General features: G+C 34.2%; 1 long non-coding RNA gene across 1 annotated transcript in view; it reads left to right on the forward strand.

Moving 5' to 3' along the window:
* The first annotated feature begins 14,158 nt into the window (after positions 1 to 14,158).
* LOC121029662 (uncharacterized) overlaps positions 14,159 to 25,345 on the forward strand; it is an 80,574-nt gene continuing 69,387 nt past the window's right edge. The window contains exon 1 of the long non-coding RNA XR_005789829.1: positions 14,159 to 14,255. This is a non-coding gene — a long non-coding RNA (uncharacterized LOC121029662). The remainder of the gene's footprint in view (positions 14,256 to 25,345) is intronic.

Consider the following 25,345-nt stretch of genomic DNA (forward strand, 5'->3'; position numbering starts at 1 on the left):
CAAATATTAGGTATAAATATGGCAAAATGTCTATTAATTAAATCCAAGTGATTATTCCTAACGTGTTAGTTATATTTTCTCCTTCTCCTTCCCTTTCTTTTCCTTCTTCTTCTTCCCTCTTTCTTTTTCTCTGACCGCCCCCTCCGCCTTTTTCTTGTGAAGCAGGAAATGTGATTTTTTTTTCTTTTTTGGTAAAATATACCTTATTTCCCCCCTCCATCGGTCAATAGGGAATGGTCCTGATTTTAGAAGAAAAATAAAATGTTTATATTGTTCTATTTCCCTCCTCTAACTTCTTCTTTTTTTTTTTTTTTCTTTTGGTTGGTAGTATGGATGGAACCTATGAAGAAAATTGATGAGGACAAAATAGCTGTTAGCACCAAACTGATAGAGTCCATTAAGTGTCCTTACCATGTGCATTGTGTATAATTTTGCAGGGTTCAAGATTTAATTAAGTTTTAAAGTTTTTTAAAAACAGTATCACTGTGAATTCTGGACCACCAGGCACCAAAATCCATGATGAATAACCACTCTGGGATTACACTTTAACCACTGTAAAGCTATTTATTCTTAAAAAGAGGCAGAATATGAAATATCGTCTAATCAGACGATGTAAACATTTTTTATACAGAGAAAAACTTGCTGGGGATTTCTGTAACTATTGTTAGGAATTGTGTTTGAGGCAGAGTAATGGCAATACAAATAACATGGTGGGCAAGGAATAACTGATACGCAACTGGACTAACTGAAAAGGTTATCACTGAACCAGAACTTAGTATTCAGTTACACTAGGATGAAATGGACATTTCCCAGTAGTGGGTGAGGTTAGTCTGTTGCCAATGAAATTTAATAAAATGGATTGGCTAGAAATAATGTCATTTTATACATTATCTTTTAGATCATCTGAAAGATGCTTAAAACTGAGATAACATAAACCATGACAGTTGATCCAATTTCTCATACAGCATCTTAGGAAATCTATGGAGACAAAAATGAAAAAGAAGCATGTTAAGTGCTTTTAGTGACTCAAATTTTGGTCCTGTCGCTGTAGGAAAACTCCACGTGGCACCTTGGCAAACTTGCACGTATCCATATGGGGTACACAGGCAGAAATTTGAGCCCCCGCTAATCTGAGTCCTCACAGGATGCTTTATGATGCTAGCAGAACACAAGAAGATAAGAAGGCATGTGGAGAGCATCCACAAGCCATCCCACTCAGGCCTTTCACCCATATTCCCTCGGAGGTTAACATGAGACAGTGTCTTATCACCTCCTGGGTTCTGATGAGATACTAGACTTCCAGAACTCCACACTCTGAATGAAACTTCAAAACATAAAGCTTCTTAGCCTCTGTTGAGAATGAGCCCTTCAGCAACAGGGTGTCTCACGCCCATTCAGCTCCTTTGGTTTCAGTGCCATTCTTTCTGGTGCTGGTACAAAGATTGTGGGGATCTGGTTCCTTTAGCTAATCATGTTTTTCTCTATGTAAGGAATAAAGTCTCTGAATCTGAAAGTGACTCATTGTATCTTTATTGGTAAAATCAGTCAGGGATTGGTCTGGCCTTGTTTTGTGTGCCCTTGACAGAGTCAAATTAAGAAATTCATTTTGCATCATTGAAAGAAGACAACGGGTTATCTTCCGAGCATTGAATCAATCAAGTTGGTTAGTCTTGTTTGATAGACCCTTATTTTGTATCCCTTGTAACCAATCCCCTGCCTACCACACACACACACACACAAACACACACATACACACACACACACACACACACACACAAACACATATGCACACATGCAGACTTGCACATTGTATCTATAAGTCAGTCCCTGAAGGTTCCCTGACATCTGGGCTCTTATCCTCCCATTTAAGAGCATTATTTTGTCCAGAAATATGATGTCACTATTCCTGGGAATTGAAATAGTGTCCTTCAAATACAATTCTTGCAACTACGTCTCAATATGTATGTTAAATAGCTCTGAATATGACTACTCAACTGTACGAAGCACCTGAAGTCACCTGTTAGATTACATGATATCTAGCTGAATTAAATTAAATTAATTTAATTTCTACTGTTTTCACTGCTGTATTCACATGCACATAAGAGTATTAGGTACAGTATACGTGCTCAATTATAATCTTTGATTGACTAAAAGAAACAGAATAGTATGACATAACATAGCACACAAGGAGAATTTAAGCCAGGGCATGATGAAAACTTGATAGAAAGCTGCTGTCCTGTTTTCAGTCTTATGAATTAAAGTGGAAAAGAATGATACTATCAAAAGGAGTTTATATGGCATCTTCAATGCCTTGGAGTACTGTACTGGATAAGGAACAGAATGTGTATCTGAAAGGAAGTTAAAGGTTCAAAGTTTATCTAATACCTTTATAAATAAAAAAAAGAACTAGTATCAAAACTTGTCTATGGGTAGGGAAACTAAAAATGATAGATAGAGGGGCGCCTGGGTGGCTCAGTCGGTTGAGCGTCTGACTTCGCTCAGGTCACGATCTCTCACCGTCCTGAGTTCGAGCCCCGCATCAGGCTCTGTGCTGACAGCTCAGAGCCTGGAGCCTGCTTCAGATTCTGTGTCTCCCTCTCTCTGGCCCTCCCCCCATTCATGCTCTGTCTCTCTCTGTCTCAAAAATAAATAAATGTTAAAAAAATTTTTTTTTAAAAAATAAAAAAAAAATAAAAACGACAGATAGAAATGGTAGGAAAGCCAACTTCTATGTTATTTAACATTTTCTGTGAGTATATATCACCCGTTCAGTTTATAAAGTGTCAAGTATGTTTATAAATAATTTGATCATCAGATGACAGGGCTGAATGAAATAAATTTTAGCTGAGAAATGAGTATGACATTTTATTGAAAAATAGAAGAGTTATAGGAGACAATAAGCTCAGTTTGTGCAGATCATTAAAAAAGACCGCTAAAACCAGCAAATAAGATAATCGAAGTCGGTGTTGGTTTGCATCCTGAGGAATTCCCCAGGTGAAATTTGAAACTAGCCTCCATCCATGGAGGCAGGGAGACGACCACACTCCAGACTGGGAAGTGACAAGTTGAATTCACACAGGAATTTACATACTAGGCTTGTCTTCAATGGATGTAAGACAAGAAGATCTTTGCATCCACAGTCACATTTTAAAAGTTTATATAGAGTCTTAGTGGGGTTCAGTCACCTGTACAGTCCAAATGGTCCTAACACCACCTTCTGCTCTCAAGACTACATTTTTTGAAACAGATGCTAAGGGGGAAACAGTGGTGTGAATGTTTATTCCAAGAGCAGGGAAGTGGGTAAAGAGTCTCTGATGGCCTGAGTCCAGCTTGTGGGTCAACCAGCAGTCACCTCCTGTCAATGACCTCTTCTAACACTCAGATCAAAAGATCGGAGCCAATTTTAACATACCTAGAGTGTTTTTATTAGCAAAAAATGCTATTTTCCACTTCTGGAAATGTTCATGTACTGGGTGACAGTTTCAAATTTATATATTCAAAAGTTAATTGAAAGGATTCATAACCAGTGATAAAAACAAAAAAGTAGATACATCTTAAAGAAAAATGATATATAAAAAGTTTATAAAACTTTGAAAACTCTTATATATGATTTCAAGAATTTTAAAAATGTGAATCCTCATTTGTTAAGTTTGATAGCAGTTCATAATAGGACATAAGTGCGAGGGGAGCTTATTGAGTAAATTACTTTGCCTACAAAAAGTACTGGAGACATTTATAAAGGGAAGAAATTAAACATCAAGAATTAAATGTGTCTTTAAATTTCAGCTTACCAACGTTGTGTGTACATACAACTCATTATAATTTCAATTTTATTGATCCTTGTGTTTTTTTCATGTTTTGACAAATCTGAATTTAGTTCATTCAGAATATACTAATGTTGCACAATGCTGCACACATTATTCACATTTGTTATAGATTTCCTTGATAGAACTATTTATTTCTTTACAGATGTGAATTAGAGCTTTTGTTTTGTTTTGTTTGTGCCATTACTTTTTAACCGTTCAGCCTCACGACGTCTTGTATTTTTCTTCTTGAACCAGGCAGTTATTTCTCTAAAGATAAAAGAAACATTTTTTTTCTTTTCCTTTGTTTGGAAATTAGGTCATCTTGACATTTGGCAGCCTGCTTAAATTACATTGATAGTACTTCAAGGAACAAGTGCCATTAAATTTTAGTATCTTCAACAAAGTTGCTTTGCATGTTGAGTTCCAACTCAAGGAGGAGAAAGGGACACATTGTCTTGATTGGATGAGTCTAAGAGAGACCTCTGCTGGCTACATTTGAATAGCTACTCTGGGAAATTTTTTATCAGAATCACTAGTACTTTTTAACTACAATTTGGACAGGAAAAAAAAAATATGGCCAAAATATCTGATAGTATTTCTAGAATATAACTCATTCAAATAATTTTGATACTTCAGTTATCAACAAGTTCACAAAAACACAAGTATGCACATGCACTATAGAAAAATGCTTTAGTGGTACTCATTGACAATGTCGGTCTTTCTTTTCAATAACAACAATTGGTGGGGAGGGGTTCCTGGCTGGCTCAGTTGGTTGACCAACTGACTCTTGATTTCGGCTCGGGTCATGATCCCAGGGTTGTTGGATTAAGCCCCACATCGAGCTCTACAGTGAGTGTAGAGCCTGCTTAAGATTCTCTCTCTCTTTCCCTCTGCTCCTCTAACTCGCTTGTGCTCTGTGTCTCTAAAATAAAAAATAAAAAAATAATAACAGACAGTAGTAATATACAATATAATCATAAAGTAATAGCAAGAAATGATTGCTCATATAGTATATTATTTAGCTGGACAAAAATTATTTTTTACAAGTCAAAAATGAAAAAATAATGCTGAATAACAAAACGTTTTAGAAAATAGTATTTTATATACTATTTATATATTTACATTATATAATACATTAATAATAGTTATATTATTAACAATTATACATTTATAAAATATACATATATTATTGTTTTATATTAGATATTATAGTATATTTTATATATTATATAATTTATATTATATTTCATATTATAGTATTTTTATATAATGTATCATATAATTATATAATTAATAATATATAATTTATATAATATAAACATATATAATTTACATATATAATTTATATTTTTTATGAACTACTTTCTTTTGGATATTAGTTTTTAAAATTTTCAAACTGTCACATTTTTATATACACTGTCTTAAGATCTTTTCTCTTTCGCCATTCAACTTTGTTCATATATTTATTCATATAAACGTACCAAAAATGCTGATAATTATTATTATGCCTTTTTTTGCTCTAACCATCATTTCCAAAGATACCAAGAAATGGGTATAATTTCATAATTACATCTTTGTGACACCTACTTTTTTATACACACATTCTTATGAAAAATCCATATAGACAGAATACTTAACCTCAGAGAATCAAATAAAGAGTTAAAGTAATTGAATAAAAAAAAGCACTGTCTCATATCTGGAATTGAAAGTCTGAAAAGGATTTAGCCACATGAAAAGTCTTTCTCTTTTAATATGAGTTCTGTAAAAACAGCCAGTGATTATAGTTTTAGAAGTTGCTTATTCCTTGACTAGCTGTGTAAAAGATAAAAGACAGACTGAATCTCTTCCAACAAATTTTTTTGTTTCATATGCGGCTTATCTGGGCATGCCATCTAAGTCTTTCTTGCACAGGCACTGTTGCTTCTTTGCTTTTTCTTTTTTGAAAAAAAAATTTAACCTTTACTTATTTTTTTGAGACAGAGAGAGACAGAGCATGAGCGGGGGAGGGTTAGAGAGAGAGGGAGACACAGAATCCGAAGCAGGCTCCAGGCTCTGAGCTGTCAGCACAGAGCCCGACTGGGGGCTGGAAGTCACAGACAGTGAGATCATGACCTGAGCCAAAGTCAGACACTCAACTGACTGAGCCACCCAGGTGCCCCATCTTCATTGCTTTTTCTATCCTTTCCCTCTGGAGATGAGTTGCTCATCAGTGATTTATTTTGTTTTAAAGAATTGTGTCATTTTGGGGCGTGAGAGTAAAAAGGATTAAAGACATCTTCCTGTAACCTCAGCTACTTTCTTGAATGAACAGCAGCTTAAGTCATACTGATACTTCAGGGCTGATGCAGGAAACATCAGTTCTTGGCATCTCAAAGCCTTTGATTCCTTTTATTCTCTTACTTTTTTGGTAACAAAAATAATTCTTTGCATTTGTATAGACTATAACATAGAACATAATTTTGTGTTACAAAAAAAAGTTATTCTAGTAATCCTACTCGAGTAGTAACCAATTATTTTCATTTCCCAATGAGAAAATTGAGATTTAAGAAGGTAAATGATTTTCCCAGGGGCATGTGTTTACTTAGTTTTTTGTTTACTTTTGTTTGTTTATGATATTGCCCAGGCAGGCCCTCTACATATATTTTTTTAACATTTCTTTTGGAAGATGTTCTCTATTTATTAAAGAATAAATATGTCAGATTAAATTTAGGAACAGTGTTAAATATCAGGGCACCTGGGTGGCTCAGTCAGTTAAGTGTCTGACTTGATTTTGGCTCAGTTCATGATCTCAAGGTTCATAAGATTGAGTCCCACGTTGGGCTCTCTGCTGATAGTAAAGAGCCTGCTTGGGATTCTCTCTCTCCACTTTCTGCCCTTCCCTACCCTCTCAAAATAAATAAATAAACGTTAAAAAAAGATAGCAGTGTTAAATTTCAATAACCATTCCATATCTCCAACTCAGTTGTTCTCCAATATCCGTTACTGGCATCTGTTTTTTCATCCTCTTGGATACTAATCTCAAATCCATTGTTATTGTACAACCATGAAGATATCATGTTAGGTATTCTCAGTATATCTTTTTACATATTTATATGTGTGATGAAATAGTTCTATACAAATACATTTATACATTGTGAGACATATTCTCAAAATTTCAATTAATTAAATAAACATACAAAATACACACCTAAATGATTACTGTGCTCATTCCAATTGTCTCTAAATGTATAATTTGACCTAGATACAAATTATTTATTTAGTAATAGGTGAGACAGGGCAAAATAATTGATAATATATGAAGATGATAAAATGAACAAAGTGCACCTAATCATTGCCATGTAGACCGACGAAGTATAGAACTATATGAGTATACCCTTTTCAGCAACCCAACATTCCATCCTTTCACTATCTTAGCCCTATATACTGACCCTTCCTGTACATCAATACTTTCCATGTTTCCATCTGTTTCTTTTAGCATCTACAGACTACCCCACCCCAATTCCACCCCCTTTTCTTGCAAATACACTATTTAACTAATACCCACAAGTCTTGTTCTTTCTATTCTCACTACTCTTGTACTGCTTGCCCTTATTGCTGGCTCAATTTGGCCACACCTTTCTCTGAGTTTAATCTTAGCTAAAACTGGAGGGCATATTAGACAGAAACATTCAATTTGTGATGTTGTGTTTATATGGTCTAACATTCAGCTGAAACTTCAGCACTTTTTGGCATTTATTCTTTTTGATGTATCTGATATTTTACATTTCTGTAGTTGTTATCTCAAAGATTCACCAGTTTCTTAAATCTTCTCTCTCCTTCACTCTCACTCATTCCTCTGTTGAAAATCTTACCTGCTACTTCACAGGAAAAATGGAGGCCATTATATATTACCTTTAATTTAACCCATCTATTTAGCAAATATTTATTGTGTTCCTTTCTGTTTTGGATAAACAACAATGGAAAAGTGTTGTTGTGAGCCCTTAAAATTAATGAGGAAAATTGATATGGCAGACTCCTAGCTGTCCTCACTATCTCCCTTTTCCATTATAATTGAGTTTAACAGGTGCATGGCCATTTAATGGTGTTTAGGGACACAGGGTGCCATAACTGGTGTTTTAAATTTTATTTCATGTTTATTTTCAGACATTTGATATAATTGATCTGTATTTGTTGTATAATTCTTAAGTCTCTGAGAAACAGAAATTAGTGACTAATGTGTAACGTTCAATATGCTAAGTGCTGCACGTGGATTATGTTGTTTGATCCTGATTGCATACTTCTGAGAGTTTGGTGATCAATTAGGTAGACACATCTGAGTAAATACTAGTGAAAAACTGAGGTTTACAAGGGCTAAATATGTAGCTCAAGGTCAAACATCCAGTGATGATAAGGACCTATGTTATAAATATGGGAGAATCTGGCCAAGAGACACATATAATTAATCTTACAATAGTTAATAATTTCTAAGTATCATCGAATTTCTAAGAAATAAACTTATCCTTGACTACATCTACTAAAAGCTTAATTCTAACACTTTCATGTCTTACAAAGGCACTTAAAATTTAGAGCATAAATTTGATGTGTCCTAAAAGGCTCAACAAGATATCGTCACTATTTATTCCAACCAACCTCATATTGAATCCCCATCTCCTAGACTCTGAAACCCCAGCCACATTGGTTCTTTGTTCTGTTTGTTCAGTGAATACAACATGATCTCTTCTATGACAAGTTTTTTTGCATGTGATGTCCTTTCTATCTATGAAGATTTTTACAACCTTGGGTCCTTATCCTACTTTTTCTATTGTATACCATTAAATATATTGACATGATTATAAGATAAAATATTTTAATGAGGGGCTCCTGGGTGACTCAATTGGTAAGAGTCCAACTCTTGATTTTGGCTCAGGTGATGATGTCACAGTCATGAGATCAAGGTCTACATGGGATCCGTGCTGAGCATGGAAATTGCTTGGGATTCTCTCTCTCTCTCCCTGTCTCTTTGCCCATCCCCTGTTCGTGCTGTCTCTCTTTCTCAAAATAAATAAATAAGCATTTTTTAAAAATAAACTTTTTATTTTAATATAATTATATATTTCCATGCAGTTCTCAGAGATAATAAATACAGAAATATTTTGTCAACTTTTCACCTATTGTTCCAATGATAACTTTTTACATAATTACAGTATACTATCACAACCAGGAAATCAGCATTTATACAATCGACCAACATTACTCAGTTTTCATTGGTTTTATATGTACTTATTTGTATGTGTATATTTATTTTCTTAATGTTTTGTTTATTTGTTTAGAGAGCGGGGAAGGGACAGAGAGAGAGGGAGAGAGAGAATCCCAAGCAGGCTCCATGCTGTCAATGCAGAGCCAGACCCGGAGCCCCATCCCACGAACTGGTAGATCATGACCTGAACTGAAATCCAGAGTAAGACCCTTAACCGACTGAGCCCCCCAAGTGCCCCATGTCTGTGTATATTTCTACACAATCTTATGTATAGAATCACATGACTATAGTCATAGGCCATAGCCAACACACAGAACAATTCCATCACAAGGATCGCTTATTATACCCTTCTGTGGCCACAGTTACCTCTCTTCCTCCTTCCTTTATAATTTCTGACAACCATTAACTATTCTCCATTTTTAAAATATTATCATTTGAAGGATATTACATAAGTTGAATGTGTGCAAGCTTTAAATTTTTTTCTTTATTGTTTTTTGAGAATAAACTTTTTAATTTTTTAGGATACTTGAGATTTACAGGGGAGTTATGAAGATGGTTCAGGGGGTCCTGATGTACCTGCACCCAGTTTCCCCTATTATTAACACCTTACACCTTATATTAATATAGCACAATCATTACAATTAATGAAATAATATTGATGCATTATCATTAAAGTAGAAGCTCTTTCATATTTCCTCAGTATTTACATAAATATCATCCACCTTTTCTGTTCCAGGATTCTATCCAGAATACCACATTACATTTAGTTGTCAATTCTCCTTAATATCCTCTTGGCTGTGACAGTTTCTCAGAAATTTTTTTTGATAACCTTGGCAGTTTTGAGGAGTACTGTTCAGGTATTTTGAAGAATGTCCCTCAGTTGGATTTGTCTGATTTTTTTTAATGTGTATTTATTTTTGAGAGAGAGAAAGAGACACAGAGCATGAGTGGGGTGGGGCAGAGAGAGAGGGAGACACAGAATCAGAGGCAGGCTCCAGGCTCTGAGCTGTCAGCACAGAGCCCGATGCAGGACTCAACCCCACGAGCTGTGAGATCATGACCTGAGCATAAGTCAGATGCTCAACTGACTGAGCCACCCAGGCGCCCCTGATGTTTTTTGGGTTTTGTTTTGTTTTGTTCTCATGAGCAGACTGGATTTATGAGTTCTGGTGGGAAGATCACAAAGGTAAAGTACCATTTTCATCACATCTTATCAGGGGTTCATGCTATCAATATGACTTATCACTGCTGATATTAACCTTAATCATTTGAGATAGTATTTGTCAGGTTTCTTCACTGAAAAGCTGGCTTTCTTTCTTTCTTTCTTTTTTTTTTTTTTCACTTTCCAAACAGTATTCTTGGGAAGTCACTGTGTGTAGTCCACCCTTAAGAAGTGAGAAATATGCTCCACCTCCTTGATGAGAAAGTGTGTTATAAATTATACAGGCTTTTTCTTTGGAGATTTGTCTCTTCTTCCCCCTTTATTTTTTCATTTTCTTATTTACTATAAACTCATGGGTACTTGTTTCATGCCTTATATTCCAACAATGTTTGATTTTGTTTAAATTGTTTCAGCTTGGGTCATTGGGACCTCCTTTGGTTGGCTCTTGTGTCTTTTTCATATAACTCCATTATTGTGTGTGTGTATTTTCTTCCTTATTGTTGTTGATTCCTTATTTGCTGGCAATACAAGATATTTGAGGCTCATCTTTTATACTTACTTCATCAGTCGCAGAATTGGCCATTTATTTAAAGAGCCCTGCTTCCTCTTATTGGAGAATGGTATTAGAAACTAAAATCTTGATGCTAGGTTTACTCAGTATGTATGTAGATTTCAATAGTGTGTTCTGTCTTATTAGTGTGGAGTATCACATTGGTGTAAGCGTATCATAGTTTGCTTAATTATTCACCTGTTAAAGGACATCTGGGCTATTTCCAGTTTGGGGCTGTTAATAAAGCTGCTAGGAGAATTCATATTCTATAAACTAAATTCCCAAGAGTGCAATTTCCGGATCATATGGTTAGTGAATAGTTTTATAAGAATCTGGCTAAATGTTCTCTGGTGTGGCTGTATCATTTTACAATCCGTTCCCACTAGCAATTTATGAGTGATCCAGTTTCTTACATCATTGCCAGCATTTGATATTATTTTCTACACCATATTTTGGTTTTACAATAATATTTTACTTACATCCTACTGAGAAATAAGGATAGATGGAAGGAAGAGCACTACAGCGAGTCTGCAACGTTAAAACCTAACAAAAACGCACCACCAAATCAGTAATTGGTAGTTAAGATCTCTTCCTTATCCATATCTTAGGTAAGAGGCCATTTTCTCACAGAAGCTTTGCCTGATCTTGCAAGCTGGCTGAGGTCACCCGCTCTAGGAGTAGTAGTTACGTGTTTATTTTCTCCATACTACTAATAACGCCGTGTAACTTTATCCCAGAGTATTTAATTGTTGTTTCTTTTTTCCTGTCTAAACTGGAAGCTTCACAAAGGCAGAGACTATTTCCTTTACCACACTACCTCCAATACCCATGCCGGGTTCTGGTGTATAGGTGTTTAAAACTATTGTTAAATTAATACATAGACATGTTCTTCACTAAGTAGTGCACGTTCTCAACCAAGTAATTTAATGTCCTTCAAATTGCATTTACTTAGTTACACAACAGAAAATTGATTTAAATCAATTCTAAGACTCTAGACTTCCAGTTACAGAAAAAACGCGTGATAAACGACAAAGAGAAAAAGAGATGATTTTTATTTTCAAACTCAATACTACTAAAAAAAAGAAATACCATTTAAAGTTATCAATTGGGTATACTATCTTCATATATTTCCCAAAACAAGGCTAAACGATTTTTTCTTTTGCAAAAATTACCTCAATCCCCATCCTCAACCTGGTTGAATATGCTGAGACAGATTTGGCCAAGTTGGTCCGTCTTCTCAGGAGCCTTCAGTCTCTAATTATCTTGTGGAAGGAGGCTGGAGTTCCTGCTGTTTTTATATCAGTCTTCAAGTTAAGATGATAATAGAACACAAAAAATAAAAAAGAAATCCTTGTACCCAATAAATATTTGGTTTATAGAAACTGCCAATAAGGAAAAATTGTCAAAGCAGAGTGGTTTTGAATTTTGTTAGTTATGGATCTACAGTTATAAGATATTTCACAACTGCTCTTAAATACTGATGTCAATACAAATTAATTTCAGTATATTTATTGAAAACAGTTTCATGACACAAATATATTGCCAAACTTATGACTAGTGGAATAAAAATTAAATTATGTGCCATGGCTCAGGATAGCCAATGCATTAAAATCTGATGTGCTTGACATGTACCCAATAAAAGAGAATGTAATAAATCATACTCAATATAAAATATTAATAATAAATGACACATATGTGTTTTTTTATAGGAAAGTAAACTAAAATCATAGTAAAAGGGCATGGGTCATAATGAAAGTATTTTAAATTAAATATAGAATATTCTTCAGACAATTTGTAATGTGTTCCAGCAATTTTAAATCATTTGCCTTATATAATTGCATATTTTTCAATAAACATTAATAGAGTATAACTTAATCTTTATATATAGAAATAACTTGAGGGATATGGCAATACTTACTAGTTTATATGATCAATGTAAATAGTTTAACTGGATAATTCAGGCCAAAGTGTTTCATATTTAAATACAAATTAATAAATAAACAAATATGAATTTAAACAATACAAAAAAATTCTACTTATCCTCAATCCATATGCCTGGCTGATCTTTATATGGCTACATTATGTCCAGTTAGATACAGCTTCTATGTCACAGCCTTAAATAAAGTTGCCCTCAAATCTCTTTATTTCCACTGACTGGGAAAATAATGGTTTACATCTCAGAAGGAAAATGTGAGGATTAAATAAGATGTTGTATGTAAAAGAGTTAGAATAAAATCAATTATTATAAGTTATTGTACTATGATTATCCACATAATAGTTATTGTTTTTTTTTTTCCCCCTGTGAAACAGCACTAAATAAAGAATGTTATGTTGCAGCTTCAAGGAAAATGTAAATGAAATGAGGGCAAATTTCCTATGCATTACAAACTGTGTTCCCCAATTTGACTTTGAATCTCCTGATAGCCAAAACAAAATAAGAAAATGTGACTAGTTGCATAATTTTCTTTGTCCATGAGAAAATGATGTGGTAAGGAGAGACAAGGATTTTAAATACCTATATTTTAAAGTATTTGTGTCATGGACTTTTATTAAAGGAATAGTATGTCTGCATCTGCTTTTATTCCTCTATCAGTATAATTTGAGCTAAAACTTCAAAGCTTAATGAACTGAAATCAGTTCTGTAGGAGTCTGTGACAATGTACAGGCAGTATAGTAGAGTAAGGAGAGTGACCTCGTTTTGAATCCAGGTTTTACCTCACTTGTGGATGCCCAAGCAAGTAACTTAACTCAAGCATATATAAATCCTTGGATTACCTTGCAGACTGATAATTCAAATTCATTCAGCGTCCAAAAAAGTTCATAAAATGAAATGAAATTATTTGTATTTGTTACTTATACCAGTAGGTAGCCAAGTTCTCCAGAAGAGTAACCAAGATAGATTTATTTTTATAATGGCAAGGCAAGTTTCTTATGGCTGGAAGAATCTTCCGCAGACCTATGTTCTCATAGGAAACTGAGGACTTAGAAAGATGCTTCATGGTTCCTTATTTTTATAGTTGTCTTGGTAATTTTTCAGTTACTTTTCCATTTAAGAAGATGTGTATCATTTATCTTTGTCAGTTGACATCTTTCCATCAATCTTGCCATCGACCTCAAAGGTTGGTGTCAGAATATAGATTAGCACAAAGGCTTAGAATCTGAATATTAGTTTGATTTGAAATAATTAGGAACAGCAGCAGCAACAAAACTTGGGAAAGAAAATGATACTAGATGGCTAAGATTGCACCCAGATCATTCTAAACAAAGAGCTTGTAAATATTTACCAGTGATGAAAGATTGTTTCAAAAGAATATGACCATTATTTCCCGTGATTTGTGACAGAATTACATGCTGGATTAAAAATAAATTGTCACCCAAATGATAAAGTTCTTATTTCTCCTTTTGGATTCTAGACTCTATTGACTTTAACCAACGAAGTAGAGATGCCTGAAAGTTTCCAACAGATTGAAACTGAGAAGCACTAGACCAGAAATCTAGTAGGTAAGCAAAACAACAACTGAAATTGTGGATTCTCATGTTTTTGTGCATAAATATTTGGGGTGTTAATGTTAAAAATGTTGGTAGGTCAGAGGACCTCCTCAACCCCATCCTCTCTAAAATAGAAGTTTGGCATAAGTAAAAATATGCTAGAGTGAGAGGTTGTTTGTTTTCAACTCAAAGCACCACGCAGAGAGGAAAAGGAAGAAAATTTAAAGTATGGGAATTAGTATTAACTGTGTTCTTAAAAATTCTTTTGTTTTGTTTCATTTTTTGTGTCATAATAAGTGTTCCCTTTAATCCTCATCACCTATTTCACCTATCTCTCCCCACCATCCCTCTGGTAACAGTTTATTGTCTCTCTCTCTCTCTCTCTCTCTCTCTCTCTATATATATATGTTTTTTCTCCTTTGCACATTTATTTTATTTCTTAAATTCCACACATAAGTGAAATCATATGATATTTGTCTTTCTCTAACTTCTTTCACTTAGTATTTTAATCTCTGACTCCATTCATGTTGTTGCAAATGGCTTTTTTTATGGCTGAATAATATTCCATTGTATTTATATCACCTCTTATTTATTTATTCATCAATTGATGGACACTTGGGCTTCTTCTATAGTATGGCTGTTGGAATTAATGTGCAATAAACATAGGGGAGCGTTATATTCCTTTGAATAAATGTTTTTGAAATTTGGGAGTAAATATCTACTGGTGCCATTATTGGATCATAGAGTAGTTCTATTTTTAATTTTTGAGGAACCTCCATACTATTTTCCAGAGTGGCTGCACCAGTTTTCATTCCCACCAACAGTGCACAAGGGTTCCTTTTCTCCACATCCTTGCCACCATTTATTGTTTCTTATGTTTTTGATTTAACCATTCTGACAGGTATGATCTCATTGTAGTGTTGATTTGAATTTCCCTGATGATGAGTGATGTTGAGCCCTTTTCATGTGCCTCTTGGCCATCTAGATGTCTTCTTTGGAGAAATGTCTGTTAATGTCTTCTGTCCATTTTTTAAATGGATTATTTGCTTTTTGCGTGTTGATTTGTATCTGTTTTTTATATATTTTGGATACTAGACCTTTATCAGATATGCCATTTGCAAATATCATTTCTCATTTGGTAGGTTACCTTTTAGTTTTAGTGATTGTTTTCCTTCACTCTGTAGAAAATTTTTATTTTGATGTTTTCCCAATAGTTTGTTTTTGCTTTTATTTCCTTTTTCTCAGGAGACATATCTAGAAAAAAAGTTGCTATGGCCAGTGTCAAAGAAATAACTGCCTGTGCTCTCTTCAAGGATTTTTATGGTTTTAGGTTTTACATTTAGGTTGTTAACCCTTTTTGAGTTTTTTTAAGTATGGTGAAAGAAAATGGTCCAGTTTCATTCTTTCTCTTGCTGCTCTCTAGTTTTCCCAACAACATTTGTTACAGAGACTTCTTCCTATTGTATATTCATTCCTAATTAATTAACCACATAATTGTGGTTCATTTCTGGGTTTTTATTCTATTGATTTCTGTGTCTATTTTTATGCCAGTGACATATTGTTTTAATTATACTGCTTTGTAAGAAACTTGAAATTTGTATTAACTGTGTTTTAATGTGCATGAGTATCGGGGCGCCTGGGTGGCGCAGTAGGTTAAGCGTCCGACTTCAGCCAGGTCACGATCTCGCGGTCCGTGAGTTCCAGCCCCGCGTCAGGCTCTGGACTGATGGCTCGGAGCCTGGAGCCTGTTTCCGATTCTGTGTCTCCCTCTCTCTCTGCCCCTCCCCCGTTCATGCTCTGTCTCTCTCTGTCCCAAAAATAAATAAACGTTGAAAAAAAAAATTAAAAAAAAATATGCATGAGTATCTAATCTATGGTTATACCTTTTTTGAATGAAGCATGAACACTTAGTTTGATGACCTATGAAACTAATTACTATAATATAAATTATAATGATACAGACATACTTTTTTTTTTACTTTTTAATAAAATAATCTTCAGAGTACAGGATCTCAGAAATTATTTCATATGTGGACCATATTCATTTGAGTGTAGAGTCAGAAGTGCTTAAGTGACATAAAACTTTTTTGCTAAAACCTATATACCAGTTTTACCCTCAAATTTCTATTTGAATGATGAGTAAATTCATGATACATGGCCAGTAAGGAAGATTCAGAGAATGAATGTTTGCCTAACATGTCAAAGCAGTTTCACTAGTAGTGGAGTGATCCGTGATTTCAATGTATTCTACTTGGTCTAAAGACATGATGATCGAAGGGTTAACTAACTTTCTCCTTCAGGCTAGTTGTGTTTGGGGGAAGATATTTTGTTACACTGGAGCCAAAAGAGATAAGTGGGGGAGGCTGGAACTATGCCCAGCTTCTCCAATACCAAGATCCTTGGGAAAATAACTTTTTCCTGTTCTCATCCCCTTGAGGTGTTTTGTCAACTATGATTTTTACTAAGGTTTCTTAGGAAGGGAAAGCATCTGGCAAGGAGCTGGAAGTCTGTCCCTCCTTTCTCCACTACTTTTACTTCTTTTTTTAAGTAAAAAGTATGTAAGAGGTGAAGTTACATTAAAAAATATTGAATAAAAATAAAATTATTATATAGAAAAGACAAATTTTCAAGTCAGTTATCAAAATGTTAAACTGCAGGATATCTGACAGTAGTACTATTGACCAGGATCAGCAAGAGAAGCTGGTAATAAGACAGTGGAGTAAAGATCAAGGCAATTTCCGGTTCTACATGTAAGGAGCTTAGAAGTCACCACTCTGTCCTAACAAGTAAAAATATGAACAGACTGAAAAATCAACAACTCTTCTTTGATCCATAAGACAGTAGAGATCACAAGACAAATCACTGTTCTCCAACTGGAGAGGAAGAGAGATAAATACAGGGAGGCATGGCTTACCAGAGCAGAGTGGCTCAAACAGAACCGCTACAAGAACCAGTGCTGGGGAACGTAAACCTGAACTGTAATTGACAAATTGCTGGAGGCTCCTGATTCCAAAGTTAGTATGGAGATGCAAGACCCAGAATAGCCAACACAGTATTGAAGGAGAAGAACAGAAGTTGGAAGACTGACTCTTCCTGACTTGAAGACTTACTATCTGGCTACAGTTATCGAGATAGTATGGTATTGTCAAAAGAATAGACAAATAGATCAATGAAACAGAATAGAGAGCCCAGAAATACATGCTCATAAATATAGTCAGTTGATCTTGGACAAAGGAAAGAGGCAATACAATGGAGCAAAGACAATTCTTTCCAACAAATGGTACTTAAACAACTGAACATCCACATGCAAAACGTGAATGTAGACACAGACCTTATAATACAAAATATTAACTCAAAATGGGTCATAAGCCTAAATGTAAAATGTAACACTATAAAATTCCAAAAGATAACATAGATGGAAACCTGGATAATCTTTTATATAGTGATGACTTTTTAGATATAACACCAAAAGCATGACCCATGAAAGAAATAATTGATAAATTGGATTTCATTATGGTACACAATTACACGCCTACTAGAATGACCAAAATCCAGAATACTAACAACACCAAATGGTAGTGAGAATGTAGAGCAACAAGAATTTTCATTCGCTGATAATAGGAATGCAAGGTAGTATAGCTACCTTGGAAGATAGTTTGGTTGTTTCTTACAAAACTAAACATACCCGAGGTTCCTGGGTGTCTCAGTTGGTTAAGTGATTCTTGGTTTCGGCTCAGGTCATGATCTCACAGTTTCATGGGTTTGAGCCCCTCATTGGGCTTTGCATGGAGAGTGCAGAGCCTGCTTGGGATTCTCTGTCTCCCTCCGTCTCTCTCCCACCCCACTCCCGCTGTCTCCTTCTCAAAGTAAATAAACTTAAAAAAAAACCAAAAAACCTAAACATACTCTTGCCATATGATCCAGCTATTGTATTTATGTCCATACAAAAGCATGCACACAGATGTTTATGAAAGCTTTATTCATAATTGTTAAAACTAGGAAACAAAAAAAAATGTCCTTCAGTAGATGAATGGATAAATTGTTGTACATCCAAACGATGGAATACTATCTAGCACTGAAAAGAAATAAGCTGTTAAGCTGTGAAAAGACATGGAGGAAATTTAAGTGCATTTTACTAAGCGAAAGAAGCCAAAGGGAGAGGCTTATATACTGTATGATTCCAACTGTATGACATTCTGGAAAAGATTAAACTATGAAGACAATAGAAACATCAATGGTTACAGGGATTAGGGGAAGGGAGGGTTGAATAGGTGGAGTACAGAGGATTTTTAGAGCAGGGAAAATACTTTGTATGATATTATAAGGATACATGTATGTCATTATACATTTACACCATGTACATATACATCATAGAGGAGTTAGGGGGATATTGCAGAAGAAGAATGATATGATTTCAGAACCCAGAGTATCTTTGAAAGTAGTAAAGAGCGAACACATTCAAGGGAAGTTTGCAGTAGACAGATTTGGAGGAAAATATAAGGAGTTTAGGTTAGGAAATGTTGATGGGATTTGTGTTAGATGTCCTATGTATGTGTTGAGTAGGCACCTGTGCTTTGGCAACGTGTTGTTTACAGATAGTCATTTATTATATGGGAACTAGCTATATAAAACATGAAAGCATTACTGTTTTCTTCTTACCGCATATAATAGTACTATTAGATAATAAGAAAAGCTTATGTTCTATCTTAAGGTAGTGCATTTAGTACTTTGAGGCTTAGAGTAAATATTTCTCTTTAATTTCTGATTCTTTGATAATGATTTTGCCAAATCTATACTATATTAGGAAATAAGAATTTTAAAACTTGGGACACCCAGGTAGCTCAGACCTGGTTCAGCTCAGGTCATGATCTCACGGTTCATGGGTTCGAGCCCCACATTAGGCTCTGTGCTGACAGCATGCAGCCTGCTTGGGATTCTTTCTCTCTCCCTTTCTCTACACCTCCCCTGCTCTCTCTCTCTCTCTCTCTCTCTCTCTCTCTCTCTCTCTCTCTCAAAATAAATAAGTAAACATCTTTTTAAATAAAAAAATTAAAGCTTCATGGCCCATATTCTTTAGATTTGTGAAACATGCAGTATTTATTTTTCACTATGACAGTTTTAAGGTATATCTATCACATTAACTTTCTGGTAAAGTTTCAGGTATCCTGAAAATTAGCACAACAAATGAATCAGACACACAGAGATAATGCTTTTGCCAGCCCAGAAAATATATGCAGAGCTCCTATGCCTGAGTACCCCTTTATTCTTTTCATGATTTATCATGGAAATGTGAGTTGACAGTTTTATGTATGGAATGCAAATCTGGCTCACTTTATCAATCCAATGCATATTAATATGTATATATGGTAATTTTTGTTGCTTGCAGAATGGCCCTTAGATACTGCTTCCATTCTATGCAATTTAACAGGTGAAATGTTGGAAGGTACACATTTCATGGGCTGTTTTTATTAAACCAGTAAAATGTTTGTAGAAATCTGCTTGGTGATTGTAATTCTTTTATTATATTCCTATACATGATCAAAAAAGAAGTCAGATGCATTATCATATATATATGCATGCATAATATATTTACCAATATAAATGTTTCTATTTATGGAACTAATAACTTTATTGAAGCAAGAGAGTCATTGGGGAAGAGTTGTTACATAACGAAGGAGCACATTTTCATCAAGTTCCAGAAATGATCTGAATTAGAGTAATTATGATCTACCAACTAATTATTTAGCTTTCTAATATAATTATGAGAGAAAATAAAACTTCATAATTCCTAATTATTCTTTCCACATGTCATATATCATTATCCACTAGACTTGGTTATGATGATGAAAACGTCCCTCTATCTTTCCTGCCTTTCCTTGCCACTATACTTCAAAGATTTAAAGAGTTTTGCTTTGCAGTCAAGAAGTTACATTTGAATCACAGATCCAAGCACTTACTAGCTGGGTGATCTTAGACAAATGTTTTAAACTTCTAAGAGTTGGGCCTTTGGGTGGCTCATTAAGTTAAGCATCTGGCTCTTGGTTTCAGCTCAGGTCATGATCTCACACTTCATGAGTTTGAATCCCACATTGGACTCTGTGCTGACAGTGTGGAGTCTGCTTGGGATTCTCCCAAGGGGGAGTCTCCCCCTCTTTCTTCCCCTCCCCCATGCTCTCTCTCTCTCTCTCTCTCTCACAAAATAAATAAACTTAAAAAAATTCTCTAAGAGTCAATTTCTCCAACTATAAATTATATAGTAATAGTAATAATAATTATTTTATATAGATTTTAAGGATACAAGTAATTAAGATAAAAGAGGTAAAATGTTTTCCTACAGAGTTAGCACTCAATGTGATTTCTATTAGAACTATCATTATCATTATACATATATTTCTTATACTAAAGATATATCTTGACTTGTTTACAGGCAATAGCTCTACTTTAGAAGTACATAGATTATATATTTGCTTAGAAAACCTACACTTAAAAGTATTCTCTCTCTTTTATGTTCTGTAATTACACTGATCCATTTCTGTGTGTGTGTGTGTATATATATATATATATATATATATTCTACCAGTTATATATATATATATATATATATATATATGTATATATATATATATATATATATATATATATATATATATACACTCTACCAGTTATATTCTACCTCTCTGCACTGGCACCATCCCAGTTTCTTGAATTGCTATGCTTTTTTTTTTTTTTGGATTCCCCACCTCACATTTGCTTCTCCATGATGGATTTACCCTCATCCCTTCCTTCAAGTCCAGCTGAGTAGTCCTTACTAATCTATAAATCTATAAATCTATATAATATATATAATAATATATAATCTGTAAATACAATGAATATTTTCTCAGTGTTTTCTTGTCCTACTTTAAGCAGCATTTCACTGAATTGGCTACTTCCTCTTTTTTAACATCACATCCAATGACATCAGTGTGGTTGGTTTCCTTCTAGCCTTTGGCCTAGTCTCTTAGTCTTCTTGCCTCATCCTTCAAAGCTTTTCATTAATTGTTCTTGTTTCTCAGCAAGTCTTGATCATTCACCAAAGTTTACACATGTTTTAAGCCTTTTAACTGCTCAGTAAATTATTAACAACAACAAAAAAATACAAACAACAGAAATATCTGATTGTTCTGGCTCAAAAAGTAGAGCACAAAGTTGATGTATTTCTTTTCTTTGCCTCTCACATCCAGTACATCAATAAGTCCTGTCACTTCTACATTTGAAGTATTATTAAATCTGATGACTGTTCTCCATTTTCAGTATATCATTGTCTTCACTGGGGTATTGGAAAATAGCCATCTTATTTTTTTCTGTGTAGCTATAAAATAAACAAAAATAATAGTACAACATACAGCAAAATTAGGTTTGTATGTTATGTTGTAACAAGTGCTGTAGGGAAGATTAAGAAAGGAATGAACTAAGTATGATCTGGAAATAGATATGGTTTAAATTTAAATAAGAACTTGAACGTAGACCACGTTGAAAAGGTGACATATGAATCAATGTTCACAATGTATTTATTCCAAATAAATGTACTTAAATAATTTAAGCAACCTAAAATTTTGTAAACTAAAATAAATATAGAGAGTTTACACTCTAGCACTTTACAAAAATATAATTCATTGTAAATCATAATGTGTGAAGAGGAAATATATGTAGCAAATGCTAAATGTGATTTAAACATTTTTTTCCCTAAGTGTTAGCAGAAACGCATGAAGGCAAATGGAATAGGAAGAAATACTCAATGGAGTTTCTGTTTATGAAAACTCTAAGATATTGTGAAAGAATATCTGCCAACAGTAGCCCAAAAATTACCTGTGGTCTATATAAAAGTAAGGGAAAACATGTAGTATAAAGTTGAAGACATTGTATTGGAAGTTTTCTTTAGAGAAGTAGAGTTGCTGATATACTGTGGGTTTCCTCAAACCTATGATGAGGCAGTGCCTCCTCCTTATCTCAAGCAAAATAGGAATAGACTCCAAGTGAACCAAGTCTGTATTGAAGTCTGAAAAGTCTAAATACAAGAGGCCAGAGTGGTTTCCTGGGATTAACAAGGTCAAAAAGTACTACTTGGAGAGAGATCTGCACTTCTGTTAGCTGTCAAGCAGCCCTTTGTTTTTCATGCACTAGAGAAGAATACTGAACAAAAGAAGCAACAGTGAGTCATCTCTAAAGGATACTTTCCATGATCCCAGGAACCATTAGATCATGGTCTGAGCCAAAATCAAGAGCTGGACACTTAACTGACTGAGCCACCCAGGCACCCCAGACACCCTTTCTAGGAGGACTTCCAACCAGGGGTAGGGTATCTCCCAGAGGAAAGACTGGAAGTCTAGTATGGCCAAAAGGAGATGACACTTGGATGATAGGGATATAAATGACCACATATGAGAAGGAACACATCAACCACTTTAGGAATTCTAGGAAGCTATGCAACTGTGAAGAAAGTTTCACAAGAGAAAGAGGTAGCTTTTGGCATACGATTAACCCAAATGGTACTAACATTGGATTACAACCTTCCCAGGCAAGTGAGACCTTCTGACACTTCTCTCCCTGCTTCTGTTGGCTTTGAACTTGGGGGGTTCCCTAAAGATCCACAGTGTGGGGCAGGACAAAGCAACTATGCTTTTCCTTTTCTTTGATTGCTCATCAGCTGAGGAGAGACCATTGTAGACTTGAAGAGAAGTTAAAGATTTGATGTTAAACTGTAAGGGATTTATTTTATCTGAAAAGAACCAGAAATCTATGAGATCTTCCTGAAATTTTCTTTAGACTTAAGGAAGAGAATCAGTATAAAGAGTGCTCTGAAAAAGGAAGTTAGTAGAAAGAAAGTTTCTCCTTGACTACATCCTACCTACCACATCCACTTTTTCATTAAACTGAATATGTGCAATTTTATAAATTTCATTAATTTTTCATTGAGCTATAATTGGTTGTGTTGGGAACTTCATTGATTAAATTCATTTGTTCTTTATCTGAAATTAGACAGAAGTTCACTTAATATGAGCAATTTTGCAAATTATTCTCAATAATATAGTCAGGAATAATTGTGAATGACTTTGAAATTTGCAAAAAAAGATTACTGGGTGTCCTCTCTAGTTCATCCTTCAGTATCTTTGAGCTATGTTAACATTCTAAATTGTAAATAACTGACAGCAATGGATATGATTTTTCTCATAGACATGAAAAATAATTTTCTCTAGTGGAGGTACTATTGATCTTCTTTTCCTCCCTCCCAAAGAAGTCAGTTTTCAATCTATCTATTGACCAAGTTTATTACAACAATCCTGATTACTTAATATGTGCCTCTCAATTCTCCCTCAAGCTGTTTTGCAGTATCTTACTGGTTCCCTCATTAATGTATGACTGTCATGATTTCATCCTCTAAGAAAAAATATTCTTTAAAATTGTGGAGTCCCCCTGGAGAACTCAGTTGGGTAGCCTGACAGAGTAGGCGCCAGGGGAATACATTTCATGCTGCTGGTCTGCTCATTTTTTGCTTGGCCCCAGAGCGAAATCCAAGTGGCAATAGAACTTTAATTGTGTTGATTTCATATTTCCTTCATTTTTTTCTCTTCTCCTGATTTTATGATTTATTTTGGTTTTTGTTTCACTTGTGTATTTTACCTTCCAATGTAACAATGATAAGTGGGAATTTGGTTTTATGATCTGACTTTGGTGATCTTTGTAGGTGGATTATAGAGATCTATTCTGTTAGGTGAGAGATGACATAGAATAAAGTTTGTTATTCTTTTTATTTTTATTGTTTTTCTTTTGAAAAATCTGAATTCAAGTAAATTAAGAAGTATGTACCCACAGGAAGAAAAATGGTTCTTTAATATCTGTGTTTTGATATTTACTTTTGACTGGTGGCTGAAATTATACATCTGAAGCCATAAGCGTTCTATGTGTCTTTTTGTCTGTAATTCTGAAAGGTTTTTACTTTTCATTGTGTGAGTGTGAAATGTTTTACTCTCTCTAGAGGATTCCTCTAGAGGAACGAATTAAATAATAAAATATCTTAAGTTATAAGAACTCTGCTCTGATTCGCTTATAGAGATAATATGTAAGCATTTATGTGAGTTAAATATTCTTAAAATTTCCAGAAAGTAAGAATATTAAAATGTTAATAGTTTATATGTCCTAAACTTAAAAAAAAAATTTCTTCTTAAAGAAAATAACTCAGAAATGTTCTAAGACACTAGATAATTAGGATGACCTTTGACAAGACTAGTTGAATAATTTTTGTTTTAAACAAATATAGCCATGTCTTATCTCTGATTTATTACTGCTAAGTACAATAAAATTATATATTTCATTCTACTTGGGTTTGTTTTCCTAAACTCTTACAAATGTACTGATCAAATAAGGTAATAGTTTCTCTCAAACAGTTTAAGATTAAAAAAAAAAAAACCTTTAAATTTGTTCAACTAAATTGAGTAATTATTTTGTCTAACTTTTTATTTCCATGGTAATTGTGTTTTGTAGTATGTCAGCTCAAAGGAAATTTTCTGAGATCTTTATATAATTTAAAACCTCAGTCTTATGCTACCTTACATTAATTAATGGATACTCATTGCATACCTAAATAATTTTTAAGAAAGATAGATTATCTAAGCATGGTTACTAAGCATCATTTTTATTTTTATATGCCTTTTACTTCAATACTTTATACAGAAGCTGCATATAGCCTTGAGCCATAACTGTGTAAATAAGATGTGTTTGACCTTAAAAAGTTTTATTATGTGTCTATATGTAATTGCTAATCTGAAAAATTCTTGTGTAAACAGACAGTTCTCATTAATCCAATACCTTGCTTTTACTGTGAAATAGTAGTTACTTTGGTTGAAAGTTATAAACCTATATATAGTAGGAGCAATGGTGGCAAAGGAATACAGTTGTGTGTGTGCTTTTGTTGATCAAAGAAAAAGTGTAGATTTTTCCTACCATGGCAGTTCTCAGGCTTCTTGGTCTCTGATCAGACATTATATATTTTTGTGGGCGCCAAAGAGCTTTTGCTTATGTGTGTTGGCTATCTGCATTTACTGTATTGGAACTAGAAACTGGCA

This window comes from Herpailurus yagouaroundi, unplaced genomic scaffold (genome assembly GCF_014898765.1).
Source record: "Herpailurus yagouaroundi ecotype Mexico unplaced genomic scaffold, PumYag 28, whole genome shotgun sequence".
NCBI lineage: Eukaryota > Metazoa > Chordata > Mammalia > Carnivora > Felidae > Herpailurus > Herpailurus yagouaroundi.